The sequence below is a fragment of the Carcharodon carcharias genome, chromosome 26 (assembly GCF_017639515.1).
Source record: "Carcharodon carcharias isolate sCarCar2 chromosome 26, sCarCar2.pri, whole genome shotgun sequence".
Lineage (NCBI taxonomy): Eukaryota > Metazoa > Chordata > Chondrichthyes > Lamniformes > Lamnidae > Carcharodon > Carcharodon carcharias.
In genome coordinates, this window is record NC_054492.1 from 6,342,108 (window position 1) to 6,356,773 (window position 14,666).

A 14,666-nucleotide genomic window follows, 5' to 3' on the forward strand; every position below is an offset into this window, starting at 1 on the left:
ACAGCAAGGTGCTGAAAACACAAGCTTCATTAACCAGCATCTTGGTCCTAAGACTCACTTTGAGGTTATTCCATGCATGTTTTGTGAGTGGGCTAGAGGTGGTGTCTGTTTTCCCAATGCGTGTATCGAGCTCTGCATCGAGAGACAGATTGTGTGTCACTGTGGACCCAAGGACCCAAGCAGAATTTGTTATTTAGTGTGGGCAGGAGCAAAGATATGACTCTGTCCCATGACCAAGGCTGTCCCTTGATACTTATAGCCAGGGAGAACACATTACAGGCATGGGAGAGACAACGATGAATTATAATTATTCAAATATAGGCTGCGATTGTAAAGTGGAAAGGGCAGAAAGGGGGAAGAATTTCTGAAGTGTGTTCAGGAGATTTTTTTTGATCCGTATATGAGGAAGGAGGCATTGCTGAAGCTGGATCAACTATCAATAGGGGAACATTTAGGGGACAGTGACCATTTTATCATAAGTTTTGGATTATCAATGAAAAAAGACAAGGGGCAATCTAGAATAACAATACTTAATTGGAGTTGGGACAATTTCAGTTGGGGTGAGGTGGACCTGTCCCAGGTAAACTGAAATGAAGGATTGGCAACTAAAATTGTAACAAAACAATGAAGAGGAAACGTTCAGCTGCAGTCAAGGTACTTTCCCAGGAAGGATCACATAGGACAAACAAAGTTAGAGCTCCCTCGGTGATGGAAGAGACAGAGAGTACAATAGAGCAGAAAAAAGGTGTATATGACAGATGTCAGGATACTAAGACAAGCAAGAACCAGGCTGAATATAGAAAGTTCAGTGGGGAAGTGAAAAGTAAAATGAGAGGCAAAGAGAGAGAATGAGAAGAGACCGGCAGCTAACATAAAAGGGAATTCCAAAGTCACTTATTGGCATTTAAGTAGCAAAACGTTAATGGGAAGAAGGCTGGGACCCTTTAGGGACCAAAAGGGTATCTATGCATGGCTGAGGCACTAACTGAGCACTTTATCTTTGCCAAGGAAGAAGTTGCTGCCAATGTATAGTGAAGGATGAAGAAATCGAGATACAGGATGGGCTAAAATTTAATGAGGCACAGGTTCTAAAAAGGCTGGCTGTACTTACAATTGACCTGTTGGGATGCACCCGAAAGTACTGAGGGAAGTAAGGGAGGAAATTGTAAAGGAACTGGCCTTAATCTTCCTCCTTGGGTACAGGGTGGTGCTAGAGGACTGCAGAATTACAAATATTATGACTTGTTCAAAAAGTGTGTTAGGATATGTCCAGCAACTACAGGCCAGTCAGTTTAACCTCTGGTGGTCAGCAAGCTTTTAGAAATGATAATCCAGGCCATAATTGACAGTCAGATGGACAAGGATGGATTAATTAGAGAAAACCTGCACAGATGTGTTAATGGCAAATTATATTGCTGAGGTGAACAAGAGGGTAATGAAAATAATGTGGTTAATGTCATGTCTATGGACTTCCAAAAGGTGTTTGATAAAATGACATATAATAGGCTTGTCAGCAAAGTTGAAGCCCATGGAATTCAAAGAACAGTGACAGCATTGATACCAAGTTGCCTGAGTGATAGGAAACAGGGAGTATGGGTGAACAGTTGTTGTTTGGGCTGGAGGAAGTTCTATGGGTGGTTAGTAGGATCACTGCTCTTCTTGATTGATGTAAATGACCTGGACTTGGATGTAAGATTCACAATTTCAAAATTTGCAGTTGGCACAAAACTTGGGGGATAGTGATAAATATCGAGACGGCAGGGACACCCATCTGGAAGTGGGGGGGAATACATGGCAGATGGGATTTAATGCAGAGAAATGAGAAGAGATATGTTTTGGATGGAAGAACAAGGAGAGAAAATATAAAGGAAAGGGTGGAATTCTAAAGGGGAAGCAGGAAGAGAGAGCCCTGAGTGTATTTTTTTATTCTTTCATAGCATGTGGAGATGCTGGGAAAGTTCCCTTTAGAAAAGAGAAGGTTTGCAGGAGATTTGACAGAGTTGTTCAAAATCATTAGGGGTCTAGACGGGCCAGAACAGAGTAATTGCCCATGGCAGAGGCAGAAGATCCTTAGGACACAAATCTAAGAAGAACCAAAGGCAACATGGGAAATAATTGCTTCCGTTAGGATCTGGAATGCACTGCTTGAGAGTGTGATGGAGGTAGATTTGTGGCTTTAATATACAATTAACATCCAAATCCCTACTTGCAGGGCATCTGTCGGCCTAGCTCCTCCATCTCTGAGCGACGCCCACCTTCACATCACTTCTCACTCTTGTCCAATCCGTGGGGCCTATGTCATCCTAGCTGATATTCCTGAGACCTAAAAGTGACAGGTTGGATCAGGACCTTTGTTTGGCGTCCACAGCTCGCCTACCCAAACTCAAATGAGGTTGGCCCTCAAACTTATGGCAATCTGCCAGAAAGGGGATTAGATAAACATTTGAAGTGAAAACAAAATTGCAGGGTTATGGGGAAAGGCTGGGGGAATGGGACCAGCTGCATTGCTCTTGTGGAGAGTCGACCCAGACACTATAGGCCAAATGACATCCTTCTTTGCTGTAACCATTCTATGAGTCTATAATAACTTCTGAAATGTAGTCAATCTTTTTTGTAGACAAATGTGGTGTTGGTTTGTGCACAGCAAGATGCCACCAAAAGCATTAAGATAAATGATCAAGTAATGAATTTTTTGATGAGGGTGATGATGTATAAATGTTGCTCAGGGCATGAGGAAAACTCTACTGCTGTTTTTCAAACACTGGCTGTGGGAAGTGCCACACATAAAATGCATCAATAAAAAGGATATGCTGGTGGGGGGGGGTGATGAGTTAATTAGAGTAGGAGAAGGTTTGTGTGCAGCATGAATATCAGGATAAACTGAATGGCCTCTTTCTGTGCTGTAATTCTAAGTAACTCTTGCATCCATCTGAAGCTGATGAAGCCCTGGTTTAACATATCTCATCAAACAGATGGTTCTCCAATAGTGCCACACTCCCATCATGCTGTACTCCCACCGTGCCAGTAATTGTGCTAAGACCTAAAACAAATTACTACAGTTATCAGGAAGGCCCATGGGAACCGTAGTACCCACAAAAGCTGAGATTGCAAATGAAGAGAAGCAGTTAAGAAATGACTGAACATCTCATTGTTTAACAACATCATCTCTTTTCCATAACTTCCTGCAAATATCCCTTCATAGAAATTCAGGTGGGCACAGGAAGCACATGGTCCAGGGATGGTGACTTCAGGGTCAGGGAACAGGGTCAGGGTTTGGGGCTTTTGAGGCGTTTGGACTGGAGGACAGGTCTGGTGGAGAAGAAGGAGGGCCAGGAGCTGGATTATATTCTAAAAGTAGCACTGTAAGGTTGATTACATTGACCAAAACAGGCTGATAAATCTTTGGTTTAACAGCTCATCAGAAGAGAGGAACCCCTGGCAATGCAGCATTCCCTCGGTACTGCAGTACAAGTCCCGCAGCTGGACTTGAACCCAAGTACTTCTGACTCGGAGACAAGTGGAAGTCCTTTCTGGCAGAGAGCAGATTGCCATGAGTTTGAGGGCCAAGTTCATTTGAATTTGGGTAGGCAAGCAAAGGTCCTGATCCGGCTTGTCACTTTTGGGACTCAGGAATGTCAGCTGGGATGACATAAGCCCCATGGGTTGGACAAGAGTGAGAAGTGAAGATGGGAGTCACTCGGAGACGGAGGGGCCAGGCTGACAGATGCCCTGCAAGTAGGGAATTGGATGTTAATTGTATATTAATTGTGTTTAGTTTGTTCAAGTGGTGGCATTAACTGGGGTTTCACTTGTGCCCATGTAAATAGGCACATTAAAACTGTGGTGGATGGGCTAGAGGATGTGTACTACTAATATGGATCTGTAAATAAATATAGAAGTATGCAAAGATTGGCTCCAGTTCTATCCTTCAACAACTAGCTATCTGGAATAGAACATTGGAGAGATGGTGGGGATGTGATTACGAGGAGGTACCAGGTCAGACTGGCAGTGTTACTCTGCAGCTAGGAGGAAGAGGGTGAGGAATGTTTTTGCACCTTTCAGTTTCACAAAATTCCGACATCTAACATCTGATCAGAATGCTAATACATGTGGGCAGAGACCTGACATGTCTCTTAAATTGCAACCAGGGTCCTAACTAAGTCATCGTCCATAGAGGGGCAGATTATAATTTTATACAATAACTTACTTTGAACACAATTGAAGTAAAAATGGGGAGAGATGTGAAACAGGCTGAGAGGACATTACACCAGTACACCATGTTACACCATCATATAAATTTAAAGTCTCCCCAGGGAGCAAGAATGCCATATGACAGAACTAGGTGAGTTGGAGCTCAATGGATCTGTTAAGAGCAGAATTGATAAATGTTTGAAGCAAAGGAAGATAGAAGAGAGAACAAAACCATTGTGTGAGTATTAGACTGCTCTGGCAAAGTGCTAGCACATACACGATGGAACAAATGGCTTCCTTCTGTGCTGCAGAGCTCTATGATTCTGAGTAAAGAAGAGGTGCGAGCAGGTTCAATGTAAAGTTCTCTCATACCAGCTACAAAATAAAAAACATTCCTAAGAAGGAATGCACATAGAAATCAGATGAGATTTGTACATAGTTATCAGTTTAATATCCTTATTCTGACTCACACAACTTTGGTTTAAAAATCTCCATAAATAAATCAGCCTCCAGTCTCTCTGTATGCGTTCTGTACTCCATCAAAACCACAATTAAACAATCGAGGAAATTTGGCCTTGATGCTGACTCTATTTAATGCAAACATAATCAAGATTATGAGCATAAATGAGTCTTACCCACTTTTGACAGTGTCAATAGAGCAGTGGTTCTCAGATGCCAGTCCATGGACCCCTAAGGGTCCACAAAGACCTTATGGATGTCTGTGATGCAAAGCCGCTTTACAGGTGGTTGACTTGGACATGCATCTAAGATGACATGACCAAGTGTAAACGAGTGAGTGGCAGCCACAGGAAAGCTCTGTGCCCCATTTTCCTGCTCCTCTAGTGCCCTCTCTGTGCTCCTGTTCTCTCCATGCTCTGCTTCCACAGTGCTCTTGCCCTCTCTGTACTTCTGCTCTATCTGTGCTCCTGCTCTCTCCGAGCTCCTGTCCTCTCTATACCCCCATGTTCCCTCTGTGCTTCTCCAAGCAGCCTGCAGTGAGAAGCAAACACACACATCAGGTATCTATAAGTAAATATCTGTTTTCTTATAAGTATTATTAAAACATTCTACATGCAGCACTTTCATGTTATGAGTTTATATAGTGTTAGAATTTAGGTGAGGGCCATGACAAGTAATCCATTTGGAATGCAGTCCTTCAAAGGTTTGAGAACCAGCGCGCTACTGTTCATTTGTGAATTTTGATAGTTCGGGGAAATAAAGGGGAAAAGTCAATGCATTCCCACAGTTAATGGTATTGAACTGAATTCAGAATTAAGTGGACCATGCCATTTAACAATCGATACAGCACAGATGGAAGCCATTCGATCCATTGTACCTGTGCTGGTACCTTAAAAACAGCTATCCAATTATTCCAAACTCCCTGCTCTTTCTCCATAGCCCTGCAAATTTTCCTTGTCCAGAATTTCTCCAATTCTCTTTTGAAAGTTGCTAAGGAGTCGTCTCACCTTTTTCAGTCAGTGCATTCCAGATCACAAGAACCATCATGATAGATGATGGAATGTGCTACAGTGAATGTCATTTGTTGCTATGGAATAAAAAGATTAACCCCTAAATCGGGGACGATTTACAACCTTAAACAATGTCAGAACTCTGAATGCAGTTGTGATGATTAGGGAAATGTTCTGACTCGAATAGACATTGATTATGAGTTGGCTATTTAGCCCTTTGTTCAATGAGATCCTGCTTGATCTACTTCAACCCCAATTTCCTGCACTATCGCCGTATCCTTTGATGTTTTTAATATGTACGTAGAAGGGGGTTCAAAACAAGAACATGTGCTGTCTCTTTCCCCACAAGACACTCGAAGCCCCTTCCCGCCCATGTTTCTCACTGACCTGAAACAACACAATAGCAGAACTAACCCCATTTTCTCACTTTAAAACACTGCAGACAACTGCAAGTCAAGTTTTGGAAAATGGCGGTCTGTTATTTCATGGGCACATTGTGCAGTGATCAGTGGAAGAGAGGGCCTCTGTAAGATTCTTTTGGAATGGGTGAGGGGGTGGGTTGATGGGGGTGGGGAGGTATGGTGCGGGGTGGGGGTGGGGTTAGGGTTGCGGTAGAACACACATATAGAATTATTAAGTAAAAAATCTTTTGGGGTTGTGGGGGCAGGGCTTTCTATTTAAATGTCCAGTAACCTGCCTGCGTTAGGAACACAATCTATAAGAATTCTGTACCTAAAACCCTCATTGAGTGAGAGAAATTAATAGGCTCAATGTGTCACTGTGCCAACACACTGCAGCAAAAAGTGGCACTAACTAGGGCCGTGCCTGCTTCTCCCTGCCACAGGAAGCACACTTCTGATAACTGCTGCATTATCCAGGGATGTTCCATGCAGAGGACAAATAGGTGAAGCCTCAAAGGGGAAGGAGAGGTAAGAAGGAAGATTGAACAAATCATAGGACTGCCACTGCAATGTACTGTCAAGAAGGATGCCAGCAAACGATCTGACCAACTTGTAAAGCTTCAAGAAAAAAGGCTAAAACTATACATTTAATAAAAAAAAGGGTGTAAAAAAAGGGAAAAAGTCAGCCTGGGGAAAACCCAGTGGCTGCTGGAGCTCTTAACATGTATTTAATTTTCTAGTTTTACATTATATTTCTAATGCAGATATTTGTTATTAGTTTGAGTTTTACACACATGCATATATATAACACCGTTCATGATTTCAGGATGTCCAAAAGGACATTACAGCCAATGAAGTAGTTATGAAGTGTCAGTGCTGTAAAGTAGGACACACGGAAGCCAATATTGTGCACAATAAGTTCCCACAAAAATCAGTGTGATAATGATCCCATAATTTGTTTTGCTTTTGTGATGTTGGTTGAGGGATATATGTTATCCAGGACATCAGGGAGAACTCCCACACTTTTTTTGTGAAATAGAGCAATGAGATCTTTTACATCCACATGAGAAGACAGACAGGCCACAGCTTAATGTCCCATCCAAATGAGAGCACCACTGACAGTGCAGCACTCCTTCAGCACCATAACTTAAGCACTGGCATGGGACTTGAACCCCACAACTACCTGGAGGCAAGAAATGCTTCCACTCAGCTATGACTGATGCTGGATTGACTCTGGGGGGGTGGGGGGGCTGGTGAAACTGACCTGTGACAACGTAGATGAGAGTGAATCAGGAGCCCAGCTGCATCTTCAGTTTCTTTCTCACTGATTTCAATTCTATTTCCTATGATTCTAGGCAAAAATTTAGAGAGATAAAGTGATAATGTTATAACAACCACAGAAAATAAAAAGGAGAAAAAGAGAGATGACAAGGGAACATAAGGGAGGCTTACTGTAGAAGCTTAACAATCAGGCCATGTTCATAGCAGATCAGCAACAGTTGTGCAAGGCTATAGCAGCTTTGGCCTCCGTATCTCTTGCCTTTGAAGAACAACCCTCTTAAAAAAATGACTTATTGAAGAGAGATGCAAAGTCAGTCAGAGTCACATTCTCTTGTCGGGCTGATGCAGAGACTCAGAGGTGAGAAATTATTGTGCCCAAGAGGTAACTATCTATATTGAGGCAGAGCACTTACACATTTAGATTCATCTTATAGAATAACAGTGATATTCCCTCTGACGCTCATTACCATAGCGTTCCAGCTGCTGTGCTTGATGTTCTGAGATCTTATTCAGGATCTTTGTGCTTTGCTGCTTTATTTGCACTTCCTCACATTTGGAGAGCATTTGATATATAATTTTTCAAATTTTGACCAATTATTGTTGGATGATTCAATTGCCGCTTTTCCCCTGAGACATGTTTTTTAATCGGTTGCATATGATTTTTTTATTCATTCATGGTATGTGGGCATCGCTGGCTAGGCCAGCATTTATTGCCCATCCCTAAATGCCCTTGAGAAGGTGGTGGTGAGCTGCCACCTTGAACCGCTGCAGCCAATGTGGTGTAGGAACACCCACAGTGCTGTTAGGGAGGGAGGTCCAGGATTTTGACCCAGCGACAGTGAAGGACATTTCCATGTCAGGATGATATGTTCCAGGTAGTGGTGTTCTCACGCATCTGCTGCCCTTGTCCTCCTTGGTGGTAGAGGTCATGGGTTTGGAAGGTGCTGTCGAAAGAGTCTTGGTAAGTTCCTGCAGTGATAGATGGTACACACTGCTGCATCGGTGGTGGAGGGAGCGGATGTTGGAGGTGGTGGATGGGGTGCCAATCAAGTGGGCTGTTTGTCCTGGATGGTGTCGACCTTCTTAAGTGTTGTTGGAGCTGCAGTCAACCAGGCAAGTGGAGAGTATTCCATCCCACTCCTGACTTGTGCCTTATAGATAGTGGGCAGGATTTGGGGAGTCAAGGGGTGAGTTACTTGCTGCAGAACTCCAAGCCTCTGACCTGCTCTTGTAGCCACAGTATTTATATGGCTGGTCCAGTTCAGTTTCTGGTCAATAGAAACATAGAAAATAGGAGCAGGAGTAGATCATTCAGCCCATGAGCCTGCTCCACCATTCAGTATGATCATGGCTGATCCTTTATCACAATGCTATACCTCTTGAAGCTTTTAGAGTTTACAAATATATCTATTTCCTTCTTAAATATATTCAGTGACTTGGCCTCAACAGCCCCCTGTGGTAGAGAATTCCACAGGTTCACCACTCTGAATGAAGACACTTCTCATCATCTCAGCCCTAAATTGCCTACCCCACATCCTGAGACTCAGACCTCTTGTTCTAGACCCCCCAGCCAGAGGAAACATCATCTCTGCATCCAGTCTATCCATCCCTGTCAGAATTTTGTACGTTTCAATGAGATCCCCTCTCATTCTTCTAAACTCCAGTGAATACAGGCCTAGTTGGCCCAATCTCTCCTCATATGACAATCCTGCCATCCCAGGAATCAATCTGGTGAACCTTCACTGCACTCCCTGTATGGCAAGTATATCATTTCTTAGGGAAGGAGACCAAAACTGCACATAATACTCCAGGAGTGGTTTCACCAAGGCCCTGTACAGCTGCAGTAAGACATCCTTGCTCCTGTACTCAAGTCCTCTCGCAATGAAGGCCAACATACCATTTGCCTTCTTAACTGTTTGCTGCACCTGCATGCTTGCTTTCAAGCATTGGTTAAGCCACACTTGGAGTCCTGTGAACTGTTCTGGTATCAATATAGAAACACTGCTGAAGGTGCAAAGATGAGACATGAACCAAGAGGTTTTACCTATCAGAAAATACTGAACATATTGGGGCTCTTTCCTCTAGAAAAGAGAAGGCTGAGGGGTGACCTGATAGAGGTCTCATTTAATGTTGTAATCCTGTCACAATGAAGTGCATGCTCTAGTTGTAAGTGGGAGCAGCTTTTATTAATTGGGGAAAGGCTAGCCCTTTACTTTTGAGTAAATATAAGAACCTGTTTCTGCCTGTGGGTGGAGAAAAAAAGGTGTGCGTTATCTTGGTTAAACCTAAGTTAGTGAAAGACTGGCTCCAGATTCTGCCTTTACTCAGTGAATGAGCATTGGAATGTAACATGTTTAAGGTTATGAAGGGTTTGATATGGCAGTGAAAATGCTTCCACAGATGGAGGACCTTCAAGCACCTTTTTGAAATTAAAAGAGCTTAGAGATAAAGGAGATTTGGTATCTGCTCACTATGTTTTAGAATTGTTGGTGATGAGAGATAAAGGAGCTATGTGTTCATTGGGGGTAATTTTAGCTTTGCAGGGTGCTGGTGTAAGAAGATGATATTCAATTAGCCCCATCATACCTGAGAAGTTAAAGTGTTCCATGTGTTTCTCACTTTGCTAAGTTAGTGGAATAAATGCCTTATTATGTTTTAGTAGTTGGGGAGTAATGAGTGGATTGCCCACTTATTGCAGTCACATGGAGGACTTGGATTCAGCAACTGGTCAAATTTGTAGATATTATCAATCTGCAGGGGGCAATGGAATCAGGTGTCAGCACGAATCTGAGATTGAAGGAGCAGAATATTTCTGTGGGCAGCTCAGTATCGGTTCAAATCTAGTGCAGACTAATGAAATACACTGCCAGCCAGAAGAAAGACTCAGCAACATGCGTGCACCCTGAGCGAGGCTGAAATACAGCTGGATGAAGGTGAAAGAGACCTGGGATTTGTATGTCAAACTGATGCAGAACAGTTACTAACAAAGCTAATGGAATGTTGTACTACGCAGGCAAGGCAGTTGGTGATCAAACCGGAGTGGCTCTGGTCAGGCTATACTTCCAGTACTGTGGCCAGTCCTGGTGTGATGGAATTTGTGCTTTCAAAGCTTTTATTTTTTGAGGCAGACCCTAACTGAAAGTGGATACTGAAGACAGAAATCGATTAGGGAAGCTGAGAAAGGAAATTGACCCCCTCAGTTTCTAAGGAATTCGGCTGAATTACTCTCTTTCAGATCGCATGGACATGATGGGCTAAATGCCCTCCTTCTGTGCTGTAAACCTTCCTGAGATTGAATTTCTCTGCCTTCAATTTTTCAACCTGGGGAGGAGGTGGGTGGTTTTATTAAGGACCATAGGGTAGCTACTGGGATAGATTAGTTAAATCTGAAATATTATTTTAAATTGTATGTATTGTGTGTATATTAAAGAGCCATTAAGGAGATGCAATTTCAAACCGGTAATTTTAGATTTGATGCCAGAGAATTCTTCTTACAGAGGGGTTCAATTTTGATCCTAGTGTAAAAGGGATGATAGTGAGTCAGCAGCCAGTTTTACACCTTTCCCTGTGATCATTTCCATTGAAGTCACTTGGAGGTTGTTTCATTTTGCAGAAACAGTTAAGTTCTAAAAGCAGCTATTCAGATAATCAGGCCAGGCTGCATTATAATGGAGACCTCCGGGAGTATCTCGCCTACCTCCACACAGCCACTTCCACCCGTCTCACCCAGCCACTGCTGTCATTTTAACAATATAAACATCCCACCTCTGCTTGCTGACAGTCGCCCACTACTATCCCTCTCACTCCCGCTACATTTCAATAAAAATACACTAGGTGAAGAACAAGTCTCCACTTAGGTACAGGAATTTTAAAAATCATTTAAATAGCATGAGTGTTGACTTTTTGGCTAATGGAAAACAAATGTCTGTAAGCTGTTCAAAAAGAATTTTACTGAAAAGAGAGACATGTTGCCAAAGTTATTCGCTTTGCACTCATCAGGACAAACACTAGAATGCCAAATTTCAAACCATCACAATTTATTGTGTAGGAGAAAAGGGTGCTGATTGGTTGGCAAGTCAACTCTGGTTGGCCGAGATGTTGTCTTGGAGAAAGCATCGGGGAACCCTAGGCTCCCCAAGCTCCTGGGTCATTTAAATAAGGCACAAGGCTTGAACACATTCCTTTTGTTTGTAGAAAAGGGGCTCCTGCATATGAATGTATGTCACTTCTAGCCATGTTATAAACTTGATGGATTATTTTAAATTGGTTGTTAGTGTTGCTATTATTACCCACAGGATTGTTCAGCAAGTGCTGCCCAATTGCCGAATCACATCTCACAGTAGATGCTTTGTTTTACATTTTGCAAGCGTGGGCTGGTTGTGTGTGGTCTGTACTCTATTATGAACAATTGTTGAGGTGTATGGTCTACGTATCTGGTATCATGCTGGCACTGAAATTTACACATGACATTGCTCAATTGTGTAGTAGGCAGAATGTCTTTTTGGACTGGTGACAGCATCCTATTAATGGAAAATGCCACTCAAAAGTTATCCTGTGGGGCAGTGGCCATCTTGCTCAGATCATTGTTCACGGTGTATTGTGCGAATGAGCTAAAGGCCACCACTTTCTGATCTGAAAAGTGCCTGGTCAATCTCAAATTACCCTGAAAAGACTAAGTATCTCAAAAGTTTCAACAACAGGTTAAGCAAACCATTTTCTGCTGCTACTATGCAATAGTTACTGCAAAGCTACAGCCTGGTGAGCCTGTGCACTGAACCCAGCTCCCAGTCACAAGAGGTGCAGAGATATGTTGCTTATTGTTGTTTGGCAATCAAATAAATTGTACTGTAGTAGCAGTTTCTGTGATTGCTCTCTCCGTCAAGGTTAGGACCAGTAGTCAAAATTAATAATAATAATCTAACACCATCAAATGCTGTGGCATCACTTGCTACTTATGAGATACAGAGGGGTGGATTTTCTTGGTCTCATCTAGCTTGGTGTACAACTGAACTGCGATCTGCCCAGGCCTCTGTGCATCTGAAGATGGTGAACTGAGTCATAGACATGATCTGTTCACAGCACTGACACAGGTTCATGCCTGCCAGGAACTTGTGCTGGAATCTGAGGGCTGGAACCAGCAATGCTGCTATATGCTGGAGAGACAAAACTGGCCTTATAACAAAAGACCTCTCACCTTATAGGCAGCCTTTGCCTCAAACCTTTGGATCTGGTGCTGCCTACAAAGAGGAGATGGTTCAGGTACAGTTGAGGTACATTCCCACAAGAGGGTAAGGTAAAGCAATCAAAGCTAGAGCTCTCTGGATGACCAGAGACATAGAGAAAGATGAAACAGAAAAAGGGGGCAAATGAGAGATAGCAGGTTGATCATACATGTGAGAATCAGGCTAAATATAGAGAGTTAAAGAGGGGGAGAGAGAAAGGAAATCAGAGAGGCCTACCACAAGTCTTAATGGTTCCTTCACATCTGGATACCTTTCCAGGGCATCATCAGGAAAGGGAGGTGGGAAGAAAGAGACTGACCCCTAGCAATTCATTTCAGGGCAGGACTTGTCCAGTGTGAAGGCTGAGACCCTGCTCCATCCCTTGGGTAAAGCCCAGAAATCCCATGGCAATGTAAAGACGTGGAGTTCTAGTGTCCACCCCATTTTCTGACCATAGAAGTTTATTAATCTCCAGAGGCTGGCCTCAGGAAAATCAGCCCATTGCACATCAAAAACCTACCTTGTTAGAAATGCTTGTGTTCCAAGTTAAAGGCTTTAACTGGAATATTCATTCCTCCACCTTCCATGTGTGCCACAAGAACTAGCCGCCTCACCACCACCTCTCTCGTCTCCTCCACGGCCTACAAACGATCAGACTGCCAATCTGACATAGTACTGGATTAACAGAGATTTCCTCCAATTAACTTTTGGGAAGACTGAAGCCATTACTTTCAGTCCCTGCTCCAAACTCGGTTCCCTAATGACCAATTCCATCCCTGTCCCTGGCAATAGTCCGAGATTAAACCAGTCTGTTATCATCACCTTTAACCCCAAGATGAGCTTCTTACCTCATATTCACACCATCCAAGAAGGCCTCTGTAACATTGCCCAACTTCATCCCTGTCTCAGCTCATTACCTATTCATGCCATTGTTATCCTGGGACTTGACCATTCTACTCCTGACTGGTCACCCATGTTCTATTCTCTATTAACTTGATCATCTAAAGCTCTGCTGCCTGAGTCTTAATTCACATCAAGTCCACTGACCTAATTCCATCTGGCCATGCAGTAATTAGAATTGATAATGGAACAACAACAGTAACATTATATTTATTTAGCACCTTTTAATCTAATAAATGCTACAGAAGTGGAAATATATGGTCTTCTTGATGGTGTAAATATGAGATTAGAAGCTCATCTGGGACTCCAAGGTTGTAAACAGACTGGTTCAATCTCATGCTGTTGCTAGGGGGGGACGGAATCGATAGTTGGGAAATGGAGTTTGGAATGGGGGCTGAAAACAATGGCTTCAATCTTAGAGAAAATTTCTGTGTCGGATTGGCAGACTGATAATTTGGAGACAATGGAGGAGACGAGGGAGGTGGTGGTGAGATGGAATGGTTAATAGAACAACAGCTTAAATTTATATGGTGCCTAATGTAATAAACGTTACCGGGGTGGAAATATATGGACTTCTTAATGGCACAAATATGAGGCCGGAACCTCAACTTAGAGTCAAATGTGACACCAAGGTTTAATCTCAGACTGTTGCCAGGGAGAGGGATGAATTCAGTAGCTCGGGAACGGATTTTGGAGCGTATATTGTAACATGCCTTAAAGGAATAGCAACATGACATCACTAGATGTTGTGCAGCCCAGTCTTAGTTTCACTTTTGTCTGTGAGCAGAACACAATATTGCTGCTGATATCTTCAAGCTTTCTACCCATGTTCCCATATGCCTAGTTTCAATGAATTAACCCCCAACGTGTTTACCTAATCTCTTATGAGTGATTGGTGCCTATATCATTATAACAACACAACATGGCGCTCAACGATGGTCAAACAACTTGGCAGCAAGATTATGTACACACATGACATGGTGAACAGCCTTAGATCATGCTACATGACATGATACGACCCTCAACGTTTTGGTCAAACCACATCGAAGTCACAGCATTGGAGTGTTGAAATTACAGTGTGGTGACTGGGCAGAAAAGCTTTGGAGACACACAGTGCAGAGATAGTGCTCAAGTAAAGAGCTGGTAAGCAGGTGGATCCCTCATGGTGAGTATTGAGAGGATCAGCACCAGGTTAGCTTAGT